This window comes from Phasianus colchicus, chromosome 5 (genome assembly GCF_987193195.1).
Source record: "Phasianus colchicus chromosome 5, bPhaCol1.hap1.1, whole genome shotgun sequence".
In the NCBI taxonomy this organism is placed as follows: Eukaryota; Metazoa; Chordata; class Aves; order Galliformes; family Phasianidae; genus Phasianus; species Phasianus colchicus.
The window spans coordinates 2,124,352-2,145,128 of NC_143440.1; the positions used below are offsets into that span (position 1 = coordinate 2,124,352).

General features: G+C 38.1%; 2 long non-coding RNA genes across 4 annotated transcripts in view; one reads left to right on the forward strand and one right to left on the reverse strand.

Moving 5' to 3' along the window:
* Positions 1 to 20,777, forward strand: part of LOC116237842 (uncharacterized) — a 305,216-nt gene that overhangs the window by 267,721 nt on the left and 16,718 nt on the right. The window lies entirely within an intron of this gene.
* LOC116237910 (uncharacterized) overlaps positions 20,137 to 20,777 on the reverse strand; it is a 183,741-nt gene continuing 183,100 nt past the window's right edge. The window contains exon 11 of the long non-coding RNA XR_016466573.1: positions 20,137 to 20,705. This is a non-coding gene — a long non-coding RNA (uncharacterized LOC116237910). The remainder of the gene's footprint in view (positions 20,706 to 20,777) is intronic.

The following is a 20,777-nucleotide window of genomic DNA, read 5'->3' on the forward strand; positions in this document are numbered from 1 at the left end:
TTGTTTTAAATTATTGCTCTCTCAGCATTTTAAAAATTCTGTGTATTCACTTGCATTCTTACGAAAGTGTTTTCTCAGCTTTCTTTGAAAAACCAGTAGGAGAAAACTGTTTCATATTAGAAATATAAACTGAGATCTAAAATCCCAAGTACAACCAGAACTTGCTTTAAATATAGGAAGGAGCTGGCAGATTACTGGTAAAAATTGCAGTAGTGGGTGCCTAGGATGTTTTTTATTTTTTCCTCTTAAAAAGAAGGGAATGTTCCAACTGCTGCTAGTAAAAGGTAGAAGACACACCCTAACTTGATGGCTCAGGAGTGGAGTGTTCCAAAATTTGCTGCAAGTCAGTGCTATTCCTCTGCTGAAGGGGGATTATGCTGATTCATGCCATTGAAGGGAGGCAGGTTGTTGAGGCTGGTATAGCATACCCCTTTTTCCTCCACTTTTGTGTAATCAGTAATAGTGTATACCAAAGAGAGCTCCTGTCTGTGGTATAATTTTCCATAATCTGCCAAGGCTTTCACAGCCATATTTCAAAATCATTTCTGCATGAAGTGTTGTGTAATTCAAAATCCTCCGTTTGTTTGAAGTCATTGTGCAACAAGAGGCTGCAAAACACTTGAAGTACTTCTTGGCACTGTGGCAAAAAGTCCTACAGCCAATGAAGAATTTGCAGGTCATTAATAAAGTAAAATAAAAAGGTAAACACAGGTTCACACAACCGTATGCATGGATGCTGACAAAGCTGGCTGTCTTACAATAGTCATCTTCTAGAACTTTGTGGATTTCTCCTTTCCTATTTTCACCCTTTTCTCCCCAGTCTGATGCATTGCACTGTTAAGCAAAACTAAAAGTACCTTTCTAGCTAAAAGTCTGGTAACAGTCTTGCATGCATGCCAGAAAATATACAGGCATTGCAGGGTTTTGGAAACAGCAGCAGAAATACTGTAATTAAATTTTAATAGGTGCTTTCACTTTGTACAATGACTTGTCTTCAGTATTCCATAATTGGTATTGAAAACTTCACAATCAGAGCATTATTACACAGGTAACACAAGCTCCCACACATTCCTTTGGGAATTTTTAGACTGCTGCAACTCCTATGAAAGCAGAAAAAGGTTTGCTTTGAAAGGTTGTACGGAGAAATTGCCGGAATTTGTATCCAGTTAATGGTGTAGCCAGGAGTGCTTGTATAAATGGACACAGCGATATAAAGGTACCCTTGCTGCTTAGACAAAGGTCACAGGTACAGAGGTCACATTCCCTCCAAGTGAAATTGTGTTGATAGCTCATTCCCCTTGCTTATCAAAGATGATGATACAATGTGTGGATGGACATCATTATGCTGAAGATTTTTTTCTGTGTCTAATTAGTTTGTTTATGCTTTTCTGAGGGACTTACCAGCTGTTGGTGTAGGAGTAGCACTGTGTGTTAATAGTATTTATCTTTTAACCTCTATTGCTGCCTTCAGTGAATTTAATGTGAATATTTTCTTGGCTGCACATATGACAGCATTTTTGGAAAATGTGTCGGGCAGCAGCGCTGAGAGAGAAGAGCCCGCATGTCCAACATAAAATTGTCTAATCTGAGATTACATGGCATTAAAGAGGGCTGTAATCCTCCCATAAGTCCCTTTTTTGGGAACACCTCTTGCTAATGTGCTTGTTAGAATAACCACTGGTATTTGTAGGCCCAGTGAGTTAATAAAAAAAGATCTGTGCATCAGAAAACCTCCCCAGATGTGTTGACTTAGTAAATCAGCTTAGTCTTTGATCATCTTTTTATTTGATAGGCTGAAATTTGCATACCTTATATCACGTGACAAAGCTCAGCACTTTCAGAGGATAATACTTTGAATAAGTAACAGGAGAGGTGGGCAATGGAAAGGGAAGGGAGCACTGAGAAAGGCAGGCATCGTGTTGCTGTCTGTAGATTCTGAATATGTGCTTTGAATCTCCTCACTTTGTTAGCATTTACCATTGGTACATGCCTGCTATGCACTTCATATCCTGAGAAAAATAGCAGAATTCTTAGTAGTGTAAAAGGGACCTGAGTTTACTCCAAAGTTGCATTACTGTAATTAGTGATGCCTTTGTAGGTAAATGAATGTGGAAAATTTCACTCTACCATCTAATCTAAATCTGCCCTCTTTTAGTTTAAAACCATTCCCACCTAGTCCTACCACTGTCTGCCAGTGTAAAAATTCTATCTCTCTCCTGATTATGAGCTCCTTTTAAGTACTGGAAATCCACAATGAGGTCTCTCCAGAGCCTTCTCCGGGCTGAAAAAGCCCAGCTCCCACAACCTTTCTTCATAAGAGGGGTGCTCTGATCATCTTTGTGACCCTCCTCTGGACCCACTCGAAGAGCTCTACATCTTTCTTGTGCTGAGCCCCAGATCTGGAATTGTCAGAGCAGAGTAGAAGGGGACATTCCCCTCTGTCTGCCTGCTGATCCTTCCTCTGTTGACATAGCTTGGGATACTGTTGACCTTTCAGGCTTCAAGAGCACACTACTGGCTTATGTCCCACTTTTCATCCATCAAAATCTCAAGTCCTCTTCCGCAGGGCTATTCTCAATGAGTTCTCCTGGTCTATACACATATCTGGGACTGCTGTGACCAAGGTGCAACACCTTGCACTTGGCCTTGTTGAACCTCATTCAGTTCATATGGGCCCACATTTCAAGCCTGTTCATGTTCCTCTGGATGGTATCCCTTGCATCTGTTGTGTCAACTGCACTGCTCAGCTTGGTGTCATGAGCCAACTTGCTGAGAGAACGCTTAATCCCACTGTCTGTGTGATGAGGATGTTAAAGAGTACTGGTCCCAAGATGGACCCCCTGGGGGACACCTGTGATTGTTCTAAACCTGGACATAGAGCCATTGACAACAACGCTCTTGCTATATCCATCCAGCCAATTCTTTGTCCACTGAATAGTCTACCCTTCAAATCCATCTCTCTCCATTTTAGAGATAAGGATGTGATGTACAACTGTGCCAAAGGCCTTGCACAAATCTTGGTAGATGACTTCAGTTGCCCTTCGTTTGTCCGCTGATGCCATAACTCCATTATAGAAGGCCACCAGATTAGTCAGCCACAGTCTGCTGTGCTATCTCAGATCATCTCCTCATCTTCCATGTGCTTTAGCACAGCTTCCTAGAGGATCTTCTCTATGATCTTCCCAAACACAGAGGTGAGGCTCACTGGCCCGTAGTTCCCCGCATCTTCCTTTCATTCCTCATACTATGACAAAACGTGAAACACAGGCACATGTCTTGTATTTACTGAACAAAGCTGAAGTAATAACCCACAGTTTATTAATCTGAGAGCTGGAGCCCTCCTTTGCTTTTATTATAAGACATTGGCAGAAATTAATTCTATCTAAACTCACTGTGCATGTTAAGTGAATGAAAACAGACATCAGTGAATTCTCATAACATCTAAAGTCCCTTAGTTACAGCAATAGCACGCTGTTTGCCTAATAATTCTGTGAGCATGTTTTTTTTGTTTTCTTTTTGCTTATTATTTAAGTGAACATACTCATTTTAACTGAAAATGCCAAGTGACTAATGAGTAACGACATGGAGAAATAGAAAAGTTGGTCATTCTGCTGGATACATGATCTATTTTTTTTTTTCTGAATATATTCTAATGTTCAAGGGAAACTAAGAAATGCACATAATTCACTGCTGATAACCATGAGTTTCGGAGATTGGAACATGACAGAAAATAAGCTGTCTGACACACAAAATGAGAAACACAAATATAAAAGTGCATTTATTAACAGGCCACACAGTCTGAAACTAGCAGGTTAGGAAAAGGACTACATTGTTGATAGCAATAAGGGCACAGAAACACTGGAGGAAATACCCCTGTGGCTTAGTCGATGATCAGCACATAAACATTGCTCAAAAATTGTTTAAAATTGTTCCAAATGAGGAATAACTGACATCAAGAGTTTGCTTATCTTCTTACCAGGTTCACGCTCTGGCTGGCCCCAATGACTTAAGTACTAATAGAACACACAGAAGCAGTCTTTCACAAAATGGTCTGTTGTGTTTTGTTGTTGTTGTGGCTTTTTTTTTTTCCCTACTTGCATTTCGCTTTATTCACAGGAGGGTCACAGGTGCCCTTAGGGGGCAAATTTGTGTTACACTGGTCAGTCTATATTTTGTTAGTGTCAACAGATAAGAAAACCAGGAACAAACAATGGTGCATTGTTTGTAATGTTAAGGTGGAACTGCATTTGCACACTGCAAGCTGCAAATGATACCTGGTCAGTAACGGTGGTTTTTTTCCTGTAATAAAACAACACAGGTATAGGGTGAAATTCCTTTTGCCCCTGAGGCCAAAGATGTTCAGCACAACTCTTTCTGTTGAGGATGAGTGGTGTCAGGATGGCCCCAGTCTGAACTGTCTGGAGCTCCAACACAGTCTGTTTTAGGGAAGGAGTCATTGAGGTGGGGTGAAAAAGGGACAAGATGCCCCAAAATCTTAGTTGCCTGGTGACTGCTCTAAATCACGTTGAGAAGATATTCCTGAGAATCACAGGTCCAGGATTAATTTCTGATGTGTTGTACTCAACTTCCGAGGACATACTAATTTGAGCTCTGAGTCAGGAAACGGCTCATTCCATGGAATTTTCCTGGCCACTTCTGACCATGTGACTGAACATCCCTGATGCTCAGAAGGGTTATTAATTTTTTTTAAGAGATCCTAAAAGCAAGTCTGAAGTCCGTCTTTTAGAAACAATCACAATGAGGAAAGAATTTGTCTGGAGTGAACAACAAATGTGACACGTCTGTGACTGTTTAAAAGTATTGTTTATCTAAGAATTATGTAGTTTTCCATCGAATCTGTTAAATGGAAATGCATTTAGAGAAACTAATGTGAGAAAAGGATGAGTGGATTGTATCACCCATGAAAAGGGTAGAACTTCAGTTAGTTCTGTTCCAGCAGCTGGTCTGTTTTCATGACTGATTTTTCCTGTTAGCGGTGGTAAAGCAGAGGACAGAGCAGTGAGCACTCTACTGCAAAAGAAACAAAGCTGATCAGTAAGGACGTAAATGTTTCTTCAAACTCTGTGAAAAGTGTTTGACGGCTCAGCAATTGAAAGACAAAAATTCTTCTGCCTGTGTCATAAGATATAGTGGGTGACCTTGGATGTTACCTAATCCTGCTGTCCTTCAGTTTTCCACTCTTCTGCAGTTTCTTCAGTTTTCAGCCTGCCTATTTCCCTTTCGTTTCAGGTAAAGCAATATAACAATGAACAGCAGCCTCTCTCACTCTACTGAGACGTTACACATACCCTGAAAGCCAACTATTCTTTGTCAGGAATATGACAGAATCATCTGAAAAATATATTATGATCATGCTTACTTTTCTTTTAGTGTAATTTTAGTAGCTGTAGTGTTTGGTGTAGTTTCAGTGTTACTGCAGCAGTTTATCACAAATGTTAAGCATTAGTAGGTAGAGCTGCCTGGACTATTTTCTTCTTCAAGTGTCGAATGTATGGAATAATAATTTGTTCCAAAGACAGGTTCTGGATCTTTGACTAAACTTTTTCTGTCTCTGTGTCACTGACATGAAATGAAGCACTACTGGATACAATCAGCTAGCACTTAGGGCTTCAGGCTCATTAAATGAGTAAAAACCTGAAGAAATTGCACACAAGGTTTGCACTTTGCTTAATTTTGCTCCCCTTGTTTGAGCCTTTGTCATTGCACACAGACTTCAGCTAGAAACTTTTAGCAAATGTGCTGTCTTTCAGTGTTTCAGCTGTACAGGATCTGTTAGGTCTACCACAGACATCCTCCTTGGGTTTTTGGAACATAGCTGAATTTGTTCCCAAGTATCTATAGATCTCCCAAATGAGTTTTCCATCTGCCCTTCATTCTTTCAATTTTATTAACTCTGTTAGAGAAGTGGATAATTTCCCTAACTTGTGACTTGGGATGATGGTCCTGGCAAGACTTTTAAGTATATTTTTCAAGTTCTTTTAATTTTTTTTAATTTTATTTATTTATTTATTTATTTACTTTTGATAAGTGCATTGGTCGTACACATTTCTTCAGTAGGTGAAATTGCAGTGCCTGGCATTTCCAATTAGACATGCCAAAGCATTGCTGGAAATCCAACTATATCCTAATTTGTGCATAGCTAAATTACAGGTTTGTGTTTTGTTTTATAAATACAACTCAGTTGAAGGATGGCTTCATTATTTTACTCTGTGATTACCGAGATTTCATAATGCTCAGTAATTCATTGAAGAAGGAGCATTCATAGGCGTTTGCTCTTCCTTAAGGAGTGAGACATTCATGCTTTTCAGTTGCCAGAGTTTATTTTAATGTTCAGCAGAAAACATTTTATTGAGAGGAAGGCTGATCAGAGTTCAGTGAATATTCTTCCTCCCTGGGAAAAAAAGAGATTGTTTTTCTTTTCATTTATTTAACTATACAAAGGAGTTATGTGAAAGGCTCTCTTTTTCCACCAAGCATCCACGTGGTTGGATGCCTGGCCCTGAAACTTTATTTCTAGAGAAATGTTGGCATCTGGAATCTGTGAAGGGAGACTGTAGAGAAAGCTGGTGAAAACAAGCCCTCGTGATTTTCAGCAGCAGTTACACAGAACTGCAGTCATCCCAACAGCCATGCCTCTTGCTTTCTCTTGGAAAGGCAAAGCTAAATGGTATAAGAAGAGCTTTGATGTGTGTGTCTATTTCTATCAGAGAAATGGGGCCCTTACTTGTTTTCTGTTTATTTTTTCTTAGTGCTTACGTAATAAGAACACCAGATTCAAATTTTTTTGACCTTATAAACATTTTTAAAATCTCTGTATTTGTAACGTGGTGATTAAGGGATGCTCATGATAGATGGAGAAGTTTATGTTCATGATGCTTTAGGATGACGGTGCAGATATTTGGCCTGTAATTGCAGATGAACTGGGATGTATGGGTAGCACTAGAATAAAAACATTACCAGAGAGCTTTCCTACTTACTCTATGCAGTCTGTTTTACTTGCTGTTAAAACTTCTTCATTTATTTGGGACAGCAGTTTAGTGTATGAGAAGTTCTACCTGAGTTGCTGTGTTGCTAAATCACCGATAGTGAAGACTATGAATGCAACTTTTGCTGACAAATATATTTTTAATGATAATGTTGGGACATAATCTGCCTTTGGACATGATGTCTGCCTGAACAACAAAGCATACAGCTTTGAATTTTCTGCAGGTGTTTATCTGAAGTGACATTTTTTTCCAGCGTGTAAGTTGTTTGGTTCTTGACAGTGGATTTTATTGCTAGCACAGCAAGTATACTCACTGCTAAAATGCAGTGTATAAGCTTTATATCAAACCTATTTCAAAATAATGTCTATATCACATGCAGTTTCTCTCTAATGAACTTCAACTTGATAAGGTAAATCCTACAGAAACAGATTAAATACACTACTGAGTACAATACATGATGTTAAAGAATTTGTCTTCCTACTGCATCTTCATTTTTCATTTTACAAATGGCAGATATGAAGTTAAGAGTTATAATAATAATAAAAAACCCAGCCAGAAGGTTATCCTCAGTGTAACATGAAATTCAAGAATCTCAAAAATCTCATCTACTGGTTTCTCTTATTAATGTTTCTAAATTGAGCTGTAAGGGGTTTCCATATGGATTTAGAGAAAGCTGATGTCAGAGCTGAGAATCAAACTCTTGTTCTTTGAATTTCAGGACTGTTTCTTCCTTTAAATCTTTAATGAAATCTCAATGTAAATTATTTCTGTTATGTAAATTGGGGTAATAGCATGAGTAATAGCATGTAACCAAGAAATTGCAGTGAAGAGAAAACAGGGCTTACAATGGTGTCCAATCCCTGGAAGAGTTTCTGTGGTGAGAGTGTCTCTTTCCTGTTTTGTCCTTTTGTGCAATACCCTCTGACTTTATCACTGCAGCTACTTCAGCCTGCGTGCCAAACAAATTATTAAAAGTCAAATCTAGCCTCACTGGTATCAGGAAAACACTCCTTGACTTTGGTGAAAGGAACATAGGTCACCCAATGGCTTATAAACACGCAGACGTAGGGCCAGTACCGAAAAGAGAACAGACCTGAGTGTAAAGATATGTTTGCATTGTAAAATACGCCTGAAACAGTTTTTGTCGCTGAGGCCAGAGACATCTGTTTTTAACTTCCCAGCTTTCTTCTAAAACATCAAAATAAAACGCTGAATCTTATGCTTTCTGCATTACTGAAAACAGGCTTTAATATTGCAAAAGAAGGAGACGTTATGTAGGCATAGTTTATGATGTAGCAAAAGAATACACAGCCACAGTAAAACAGGTTTATTAGCAGTCTGTCTCACACTGCATGTTGCTTGGGTTAGGGGAGTTAACAGTAAAGATGGTGTAATCTTGCAAGCTGACTAGGGAAAATTACAGAATCCCTTCTGAATAAACAACATTACAAATGCTTTTTTTTTTTTTCTTGTACTTTTTTTTTTTGTTCTTACTAAAAAGATTTAAGTTAATCAAAACCTTGGAGATTAAATAATTAAACCTGTAGATAACCACAATTTTTTACTGTTAATTAGTCAGAGAGAGGTGCCATTTTCATAGGATGCAGAGTCCCTAAATTTAGCTGTGGAATATTACATTGATCACACAAAAACATCATTGATTCTCTGGGGAAAGGTTGGACGTCAGTATGTGCGTTTTGGCTCAGACCACCTTTCACCTATTAAAGGGGGTTCCAGGAGATTTTTATCCTTGCTGCACATAGCAACAAAGTGTGATTTGCCATTCTTAACCCTTTGAACATTTCCAGCATCTTACAGCATGATGATTCACAGTTACTCGGTTACAATGCAGGGCATGAAAGCAAGGTACCTGAAATCTTTATATCAAAAGTGCTTCAATTTTATCCTCTGCTGCTGCTGGCTTTTTGTTTGCTTGTTTTCTTTAATATATGGCATACTTGTTTTTAAATATTAAATATGCACTGAAGCAAATACAGCATAGCTGTAAAAGCAAAAAACAAACAACAAAAAAGCCTGAAATACAACACCCTCCTACTCTGACACTAATTCTTTTCTTTAAATTTATTGTAGTGAATAAAAATCTAAAGCTAAATTCTGACAGGATGCAGAATACAATATTTGCTTTACCTGTTTGCTTACCAGCAAATTATGACTCAATTAAAACATTGTGCAGACTATTTTTATTGCTGTGTAGATATTTGCCATTATTCATTAAGATGTTTCTCTGATTATTTTTTTTTCTTCCAGCAATCACTAATTAAGCATAACAGGCATGCATCCAGAAATTCTTGTATTTTAATCTTCATGTTTCTTAATCAGTTGATCAAATATTACACTGGATGTAGAAAAAATATGGGACACGCTTAACATACAAATAGAATTTGTGTAATTGTCCAGATAAGAACTTATGTCCAAATGTTATGTTTGCTCTTGCATACAGGGATGTGTGCACACAAACAGTGAAAATTATCCATGTGTGTACACGCATGTAAATATTTCGTGCACATAACTGTCCATCATTTTCATAAGCATGTGTAAAACTTCATTTTCAGAATACTTTTGACGTAAGTCTGGCTTAAATAGAAGAACAGAAGCTAGCAATACTTAGAAACATTAGTGATGTATAGTGAAACGTGACAGAAGGAAAATTTAAGTAAATCAACATTCAGTTGTCACCTGCCTTGTAGCATCAGCCCTTCATAGGTCACAGAGTTGTCAAGGTTGGAAGGGACCTCTGGAGATAAGAATATCTCTGGAGAAGGAGACTGCACAGCCTCTTGGGGCAGCTTGCTGCAGTGCTCATCCTCACAGCAAAGTTCTTTCTCATGTGCAAAAGGAACTTCCTGTGTTGTGCCCACTGCCCATGTCCTGTCGCTGAGCACCACTCTAAAGAGCCTGCTCCCACCCACTTGGCTCCCACCCGTTAGATGTTCGTAAGCATTCATAATGTCTTCTCTTCTTCAGGCTGAACAGCCCCAGGTCTGTCAGCCTGTCCTCACAAGGGAGATGCTCCAGGCCCCAATCATCTTTGTGGCCCTCACTGGACACTCTCTAGAAGCTCCCTGCCTTTCTCAAACTGCATAGTCCAGAATGGGAGGCGGTATTCCAGCTGTGGCCTCACTAGGGCAGAGTTCAGGGGGAGGATTACCATCCTTGACTTGCTGCCACACTCTTTTCAATGCACCCCAGGATCCCATTGGCCTTCTTGGCCACAAAGACGCACTGTTGTCCACCAGGATCCTTCTCCTCAGGGGTCCTTTCCAGCAGATCTCATCAATCTCCTCCTCCTGATCAGGCAGGATGTAGTAAACACCCACAACAGTGTCACCCATATTCGATTGTCCCTTAATTCTCACCTATAAGCTCTCCATTCATTTGTTGTACATCCCCAGGCAGAACTCGCTACGTTCCAGTTGCTTTCTCACATAAAGAGAACTCCACTGCCTTGTCTTGTTGGTCTGTCATTGTAAAAAGGCCACAGCCTTGACAACATTCCAGTCTTGTGAGCTGCCCCATCGTGGCTCCATGATCACAATGAGATCGTGGCCCTGTGGCCACACACGTTTCCCCATACTTCTTGCATTGGTATCCGAAGGTCCTTTAATGATGGAAGAACTTCCCTCCTGATGCTTTCATTACTGATGAGATATTCCTGGCAGCTGAAGTGCCTAATATTTTACCTGCTTAAAAATGTATTGCATGATTTTGCAGAGTCAAGGAGGATCTGGTAGTTCAGATAAGCTTTCAGCAAGGATCTAAACATCCTGCTGCTTAGCGAAAGCAATGTTTTGATGTTCAATACCTCTTAATTTTCCTTCATTCTTCTCTATCTGAACAAGCATCTACAGTAACTCTGTACTATTTATTGGAAAAAAAAAAAAAAAAGAGCAAAAATCGTCAGTTGAGAGAAACATTTATTTTTCCAGAAGTCAGTATTATAAGCACAGTGTTATATTTCAGAATTGTGAATCCAGCCAGAGTTTTGTCTCACCTTTGTTCCGTGCAATGTGATTTAGCTGGGCTTAGTTGATTGCTTTATTTTCCAAATCTTTGGGCTCATGAAGGCTATGAAGATCATGGAGACAGATTGCTTAGGCGCTGAAGAGAGAGAACTTGTGCTATTTAGTAGCAACTGCTCTGCCTGATTTTGTGAGACAGACAAAAAGAAAGAATGAGCATATGCAAGAAATACTAGTAGTGGTGCTTAGCATGCAGTTGGCAGGCGGTGGAGCTACATCGATGTTAGCTGCTAGATAAATAGGAGTGCATCTGTAGAATAGAGCAGCTGGTGCCAGGGACCTGACAGTCCCATTATGCCTGTGTTGCAGCAGTTTCAGTTCAGCCCAGCTCCATCGGCTGTTGCCTGCCCCTCTGCAGCTGGAATGTGGTGTGAGCTTCTGCAGCATGTCTTCCATTGAGTTTCATCTGGACCAAATCCAGTTTACGATCAGTGAGACCACACCATGGTGTGAACTAAAGCACAGGAAATGGGAATGGTCACAGAATGAAGTTAAAAAGGATTCGTCTGAGCTGTGCTGAAACAGTAATATACCTGCATTCTCACTTTCTGTGCAGCTGACAAAATATATTAACCTGAACACTTCAGAAAAAGCTTTTAGGAAATAAATGTTTGGAAGTGGATTATTGTTTGGCTCTTATAGTAGCTGTGAAAGTAAATGAGGACAGGATGTTCTCTGTGTCAAGGGAGCAGCCTTCCACACTGACAAGTCCTCCACACAAGTCAGAGAGGTGTTTACCTCCTGACTGTGGAATACCTTGCAGTGGTAAGGTTGTATGTATATTCTGGTACTTGGAAATTAAGCTGCAACAATGAAATCAGTACCTTGGGAGATTGGCAAATCTTGTTCTGTCCCCTTCCCCATCCAAAGTTCCACAACAGATTCCCATGCTTGAGCATTTTCCTTAAGCCTTCCGGTTTTCTTCACAGTTTTTCTGTGCTTTAACTGAAGTAGCAAAAGATGTAAGAGCTTTTAGAAAGGATAAAAACCATGAATAAGGTTGTAATCACTACAAGGGGTGTCATATTCCTGCTTTTCTTCTCTGTCCCTGTGAACACTATACATCTTTTTCCATAATGAACTCGCGTATGTTAAGGAAAGAGATAAGTTGAGCTGTAATAGAAAATGTGAGTCAAGATTTAGATGCTAATGACAAAGCACTTCCCTCAATTATCAGCAGTAGTTTTACATAAACTAGAAAGCAGCTGCTCAAAGTAACGTTCAATGAAAAGCAGAAAGGCAGACTAAACATTTACTTCATAGAATTGTTTCTATCTAGAGGTTGGACATGCATCCATTACACGTGGCTGCAAAGGCTGAGCTGCCCTTTTTAAAGCACTCCATCTGCTGTATGTCAAAAACAGTAACGTCCTGCACATGCTTAGATTTTTGGCACCAAAGTTACACTTTTTAATTTCTTTTGCAGTACATATATAGACATAACACCTAGTGAAATGCAGAGCAGATGTAACTAAAATGCAAAGAAATTCCATTCCGTAAGTGTTAATGTAGAAACTTCAATCTTTGGGGAAAACAAACAAACAAAAAAACCACAAAAATCAAAAAACAAAAACCAACCAACCAAACAAACAAAAAAGCAGTTTTGCAGTGCAATCATGGTAGAACTATAAATATTTGAAGAGTCAATGTACGAAGTCAGCACCTTGTATCAATGGATGTAGCCATGACATCTATAAGTAGAGGGTGAGCCTATTTCAAATTACTCTATAGGAACTTCTAAAAGTTTTGCAGTGAGGGACCATTATTGTATTCAGAGTTCCAGCATAACAGGCTTGACTCATCGACAGATGGCACATCAAGTACAAGGAATTTGAAAAAGTGATGCTTAACCTCACTATAAAAAAAAGACCAAAAACCAAAAAACAAACAAACACATACTTTTGAGAACAGGAAAGAAGGAAAATTGCTTTCTGATCCTTGACTCCACTCTGCTCAAAAAGGGTAATGAATGTTCTGATAAAACGTACTTCATTGGACAAATAAATCAGGTTCAAACTGACAGTGTTATGTAAAGGGATGTCCAAATCTGTTTAAAAACCATTTTGAAATGGAACAAAAACATACAAACCAAAAGTCCAGCAGGAAACTAGAAATTAAACTTGCCTGTGCATTCATATTTTTGTGTTGATTCTCTTAGTCTTTATATATAAAAGAATAAATAAATTAAAAAAAAATTATGCATACCAAAATAACTCTTATGACTTGGCAGTTCCTGTTGTAGCAATTTATTATAAATGGGAAAACGTGTGTTTTAATTACAAGAACTCTGTGTGTACTTTCATCCTCCCTCCTTCTCCCCTCTTCCCCTCCTTCCCCCCCAAATTTTTCTAACTGTTAAGAAGCTTGAATAGATGTTTGAAAACTTTGGGTGGCATCAGAAGCTGCTGAATGCTCTCTGCATACTAAATCTTCAGGAGCTACAAGCCTTCCCCACTAAGTCCTCACTTGTTCTATGTGCTTGAAGGGTTTTATGTGAGTTGCAGGTATAGCAGTTGGTTCTTGGCTTTGGAATTATTTCCTTGGGGAAAAGAAATCTGTCACTAAGTCACAGTAATGGTATGAAATATCAATGAAGATGGAGAATTTGGCACAAGTCTTCAGTGTATGTACTGAATTAGTGCTTACCTCACCTATGCATTTTGGTGCCTTGATTTCATTTCGTCCTTCCTTATTTTCTGTATTTTGTACTTCTGGGATGGCCATCATTAAGTCAAGGATGCTGTCGGGATAATTTTTTTTAATATATTTCAAGAAATAAAATGTAGTGTGTCGTTAAAATAAGTGCTGTGTGAGAGGAAATTAAGCATTCTAAGAAGAATTAATGATTAGGAGATTTTTTTTTGTTTAAGAACATGTTGCATCTGTTTGGTTTGTTTAGTGTTTTAGTTATTTCTATCAGATTTTGTTCTTTCCATTTCTTTTCTTGTCCTATAAAGAGCTTGTATGTTGCCCTCCGTTTGAAATTAATTTCTCCTGAGGTAAATAATAAACTTCTTGAACCAGAAATAGATTGTTGTATAAAACACGGTCATGTATAAGGCGTTCCTGGGGATGCTACCATAGTGTTTGAAAAGTGAAGTTTCTAGGATGAGAGATGTTCAAAGATCAGCCTTTTCTTAATGTTTGTTACATTAAAAAAAATGCCAAATGTGAGCTAAACGGAGCATTTCTGCTAGGCCTGTTCTTGTTTGTCAGGAAGGGATGCTTGGCTGTAATACTCATGTGAGTAAAAATTCCTGATGATCTTCACTCCTGGTTTTTAGATTAATGGGCCCATGTGATTATAATACGTGTTGCTCCACAGTTCAAAACAGCAAAGGAGGTATCTAATTTGTTGTTGTTCTTGTTAATACGATCTGTACATATATGTAACATAGCAATGCTAGTAATAAATCCCTCATCTGGGATTAGATGGTTCATATGAGAAGGTCCTTCCTTAACTTTCTAGTCACGTCCCTGTTGCAGCCTAAGATCAACTGGCTTAACTTTCTTTTTCACCTTCCTTTTTTTCACGTCTTTCACCTGTTTGGTACAGTTAGAACAGTGTTGAGTTGCTAACTGATCTCAACAACAGCCTGTTTAACTCTCCACCCTCTCCTCCCACTGGCAGCCCAGTAAAGTAGCACTGGGTGGTGAATCCTCCAGCACTCTGCTGCTCGCTTCCCTGCTTACCTGTACGTGTTAAAGGACAAAATGTAAAAACGGGTGTGATATGTTATGAATTTGTTTCTTTAACTGAAATTTTAACCATGTTAATAAAAGACAGGCAGCTTAAATACTTTTAGCTTCTTAAAATTTCAGTGATTTATAAGTAAATCAAGCATCTAGTTAAAAAAAAAAAAAATTAACCCCATCCCCTTCTTCTGATATAACCATGCCAAAGCAGTCAGCCGTTGTCTTGACTGTATTGTGTTGAATGCTGTTGTAACATTTTGAAGCAAAATGTTTTAAAGTGACTTTCAGCAAAAGTTTTAGGAAATCAGACAACCAACCAAAAGCCCCAAGGCCCCAAAACCACACAGCCATTCACACTGCGTATCCCCAAAAGAGCACTCCTTCAGACCTCAGCAGTGTGCTGTCTTGCATCTCGTTTACTGCTTTAGATGAGGTAGAACATAAGAGCTGTATCAGATTGTTTTTACAGCCTCAATTCAATTGCTTAAAAATAAGTCTCTCCTGCCATTTGAGACAGAATGGAGCATCTGAAGACTTCTGCATGGGGCTTACAGATGTGATCTATGTTATCTGTTACCTTCTGGATTAGTAGCTAGAGGCCAGCGTAAATAACACAGACCACATCAAAAACCTTTGGATACCTGTTAAATACATTTCACCTTTATGTTTTACAGGTTTAAAACACCTTTTGAAGTCAAAGGGAAAGTGAGCATCAGAATTATTTAAGTACTTCACGTAAATACTTAAAACTGAGTCCGTCTGCACAGTAAGAATTGTGTATATCAATTGTTTCCTAATGTCACCCACACTTAGTGAAGTTAATGTAACTTACTGCAGTTGGAGAGCGGTTGTCTTATTACCAGTTTGTCTGACACAGCTACCTCTTTCTTGCTTTGGGAATAACATGTGAACAGACACAAATGGAAAAGAAAAAAAAACCCAACCCATATTTTGTAGAACATTTAATTCTGATATAGCTTGTCACCCCATCTCCCATAAAACACTATTTCACTGTTTGATACAATTATATAAACATTGATGAAAAAAATGAGGTTTTGAAAATAATATCTACTTGGGAAGGTAGTGTGTGGATTTTTATTTAAGTATATAAAATAAATGTGTGTAGGAAATTGTGCATAGGAATATATCAGTTGCCATTCACAGAAATGCAAGGAATTCAAGCTGTTTTAGGAAATACAGCCTACTGTAACGAAGAAATGTATCCATGCACTGTGAACTTCTTGTGAAGAAAACCTTACACTTGTTCCAGGTGGAATAAAAGTTTTTTTTCCAACCAGGTATTGCCTGTGTTAAGAGCCACATGAGTTTCAGCTCTTAATTTTTTCAGCAAATGATCTAAATGCAGCATACAGGAGCATCCATTTGGGAGATCTCCTCGACTTAGTGAAGTCTGACAGCATGAAAAAAGGCTTGGAAGTGTTTGCATTTTCTTCACACTTGCTGAGCAAACTGACAAAACATTAAGCAACACAAGTGTTAACACTATTTGTTTACTATGAAATACTAGGTTTTGCTGCAAGAGCAGAAAATAGCTGTAGTGAAATATCACATGGTACAGCTAAGGAAACTCTTGGGAGATTTACAAAAAAAGCTAACAAGAAAAGAATCAGCAGAGGAAAGATTTGTCAGCCAGCTGCTTACTTCTAAATTTGTGATCTACAAAAGGGAATGAGAGAGAGTAATTGCACAAGTAAGAATTTATGCATGTCTGCTAAAATGTGCTTTAATGTCATTGTCTGGAACATTATTGTATACAAATAGAATATAAATTATATAAATTTCAAGACCATTGGTATTCCATTTCTAACAGTACCTGAATCCAAGCATTTTGTGGAGATAAAATATAGAAGCAAGAATGTCTTTTTTATCTAGGAGAAATAAGGAAGAGCAACTTTATCCCCTTAGCTCTTTGTATAAGAACAGATGGTTTGAAACAAATGACTTTTTTATATATGCCAAGCCTACTTTCCCTAATACATTAGCCACTCTCCATAAAATGTAACTTTCTGTTAATCTCTTTAATATATTTATTTCTCAGTAATCCTTAGCCATTTATTGTTTTCTCACCTGTGAAGCACAGAATAGTAAGTAACTCTCAACTAGTTTTATGCCATTTTATAAGTGGTCCTGCTGGCAACTGGGCACAAGTGGTTCTCCCCAGGGTACTGGGGCCTGTCCTCTTCCATATCTTTATGGATGACCTGGATGAGGGCACTGAGTTCACCCTCACTAAGTTGCAGGTTCCACCAACCTGGTAGGAAGTGTCGATCTAACTGGGGGTAGCAAGGCCCTACAAAGGGATTTGAACAGGTTCAGGTAGTAGTTGAGAGAACTGGGATTGCCTGGAGAAGAGAAGGCTCAGGGTGACTTTATGGCTCTCTACAACTAGCTGAAGGGGGGTTGTGGTGAGGTGAGGGTTGGCCTCTTCTCCCATCTAACTAGCAGGAAATGGTCTCAAGTTGCACCAGGAGAAATTTAGGTTGGACATGAGAAAATACTTCTACAAAAGTGTGGTCAGGTGCTGGAGCAGGCTGCCCAGGGAAGTGATGGAGTTCCGACCATGGACCGACCCTGGAGGTATTCAAGAAATGTGTATATCAAAGAATCATACAATGGCTCGGGTTGGAAATGACCTCCACGGATCAAGTTCCAATCCCCTTGCCACAGGCAGGGACACCTGCCTCCAGAAGATGCTATATATGGTCTATTGGGAAATATTGGTGACAGGTGGTTGGTTGGACTGGATGGTCTTTGAGATCTTTTCCAACCTTGGTGATTCTATGATTCTATGATGTGTATGGTCAAGTCGGTATTTATCTGGAGACTAAGGGTTCTTGTGGAATCCCTCCCTCAGGAACTGAGGTCTCAGAACTCATTGCTATGTGTGTATATATATATATAAATATATATATGTACACACAAGATAAAGATTCTCTTACCGGGAAGCCATTTTCACTGGGAAGTGAAAATTACACAGATTTACAGTTGAAAATTGTGTCTTGTTTAGTTGTGTGTCTGGAGATGGATTTTGAAGCCTGGTTTTTGGGTACTGACATTTGAAAATGTTAGCCTTTGCCTAGAAATTATTCCATGATAAATCTGTTCAATTAACAGAATATTCTGTCCAAGTATCTGTCATAGCTAACAGAACAAGAAATGAGGTAGTGTCATATATTGCAGTTATTTCCTATGTTTTCTGACTTTCTTTCTGCTTTGGTTTTCTTTGCTAGGGATCAAGGTGGGTGGGATAATTGTTCCAGAGATTTCGTCCTCTGTACTTCTGACCTAATGAAGCAGCCAGGGTTGTAAAAGTTGTAGGCAATTCTCTAGATGCAAGAAATTTTTTAGGTAAGACAGTGGCTTTGTTACTTGTATGGAACATGCATTGTTTTCTTTTCAGCAAACTTAGTGGTGAAAAGTTTAGGCTGTTGTAGGGTTGAAACAACATTGAAGATACAAAAAATGATCTGACATTGTATATGTCTTCTTTTTCTTTTTTGTTTTTCCAAATGCACATTCTAAACTTTTCAGATATTTCAATTTATTTTTATTTCTAATTTTTATTCTCCTCCCATTTATTTTTCTTTCATTGAGAGGTATGTAAAGCTAGAAAAGTATACAAGAGAGATGGAAATGGAAATATAATAAAGAGAGCAGTGGGATGTTTACTTTTACTATTTTTCATTAGAATTTCATTGTAAAAAATTGCTTGTAAGAATCGACAACTTCAAATGAAATCTCATTTTCCTGTATCTTCCTCTGAAATATTTCACCTCAGGCTGACTACTATATCAGTGTTGGAAAATAATATCTGCTTTGTACTTTTATGCAGCCTAGCATGATGGAAGTCATGCGTGGTCTGGGAGGACGAAAGATAGAAGACAAATTGGAAGATAAGAGGTTCTATATTTGATTAGGGCTATAGAATAGTGCAACAGAATGCTGGGAGGTGTTAAATATTCTCCATCTTTAGAGGATCTGAGTAGTTCAGACCTGGAGCAGCACTGCGATTATAAAGCTAACTACAGTCTGAGCAGAAGGTTGAAGTAGATGAACTACCAGGACCCCTTACAAACACCGTTATTCTTAAAGATCCTGTACTGAATTATTTTAAGATTTCCTCTCAAATTATCAAGCATAATGGAAATTGTTTTGTCAGCATGTATACAGGTGTAAGAACTGAATTGAAATGATTGAATATAAAAGAAAACGTATTTTTTGTAGGTTCTGTGTGGTTTTAGTAATTAACGACGTTTCTGAACCTGTGCTGTAGGAGCCTGTTCATCCATGTCTGTGGTACTCTTGACACTTTTCTAAATCACATATTAAATGTTTGTAGCCTTCTTATGGACTGCTTCCAGTAGTTCCCTGTGTTTCTTGAACGAGGGAGCCCAGAACTTGTTCTTAGTTTTCCTTATAGACTATGCTATATGTGGAATGATTCAAAATGCAGTTAAAAATATAATTACACAGATACAAATATTTTGCAGTTAAGTGACAGTTTTCAATTGACTATTGTTTAATGGAGGTAAAATATGCCAGATTAATCATAGCATCACAGCATATCCCGAGTAAGAAGGGACCCACAAGGACTATGGCATCCAACTCATGAAGTTAAGTCTGTATCCTGATAAATTCTTATAATTGTGGTGATCTGAAAATGTTACTTTTGGAGAATATACAGCCAAGACAGAAGTTGATTTTATGTCTAAATTTTTAATGTTTCTTTTATGAACTTTCATAAAGTTGTTGCTAAGTTATTTCATTTTGAATGAGAAGTGGTTTCCATGTTTAATTTCTCCCTGTCTACAGATCAATGATTTGATATTCTTTTCGATACAAAGTAGATTTTTTTAATGCCTCCAATTCTTAGTTTAAAATCACTTTCATAGTAATAAATGAAAAATTTAAAACATAGAACAATGCATTTAAAACATATATTAATGAAAAATATTATTAAATGGTTCTGGTCATTTACAGAAGTAGTAGGAATAAAGGCAGAATCGAGTTCATCAATTTTTTTTCATATTACAAAGTTCAGTTTTGTATCCTTGTACCAGAGCAAGCCACTGACACTCACACACATTTTTATTCTGTTGTGCGATACAACTTAGGGAAAATTTAATTATGTATTTCTTATGAAAATGCAGATTTCATTCTTATCTTTTGGGGCTCTGTATCTTCTGGGAAATATCCTTTATGTTTGGTGATAGAGTGGAGAATGCTGTTTTTTTTTTAAAAAAAAAAAAGAAACAAGATTTTGCTATTCTCTTTCTCCAAAATTAGAAGTCTTTATTCTTCTGTTCTTTCCCAATGGGAGGTGGAAATCTAAATGGAAAGTAGACAGCAATGAAGCTCCACTGTGTGTTCATTCCTCCTACTCTAAACCCCTAAATGAGTGGGAATAGTGGAATTCAAAGACAATTGTCAGTCTTAAACTGGTGAATTTAATGCTTTATTGAATCATGTCTGTCACAGCTTGACATGTGTTTATTTAAATCCAGCTTTGATACCCTGTCTCTGTTGTAATGGAGTGTCTTCATATCAGACACCACCTTCTTGCCTAAACAAAGGAAACCTGCATGAGACGGGCAAAGGGAAGGGACTGTGAAGCTAGAAGCAGAACTGGAATACAGTATTATGAAAAATCTGGACCATCGAATCCAAACCTTTATTGGAGATGCTAATAGTGCCCGACACCATTTCATTAAAAAAAATAAAAATAAAATCTTTAAATAAATATTTTTCCTCCCACTAGGAATCTTTTCTAGATCCACACTCCTTTGATGTGTAGAAGACTTCTTTTAAACTTATTTATAGACAGCTCCCGCCTACTTGGTTGCAGCACTCCCCTTCCATGTCGCCTTTTTCCTTCTGGTGTCTTTCTAGTGAACACAATTCTTTCCTTTCTCTTCTTTTCTCTCTTCCTGAAGATTTCCTACTGTTGAGCAAAGTAAGCCAAGATCATTTTGGTCTAATCTTTTTCTCTTAATTATTCTGTCAATACATCCGT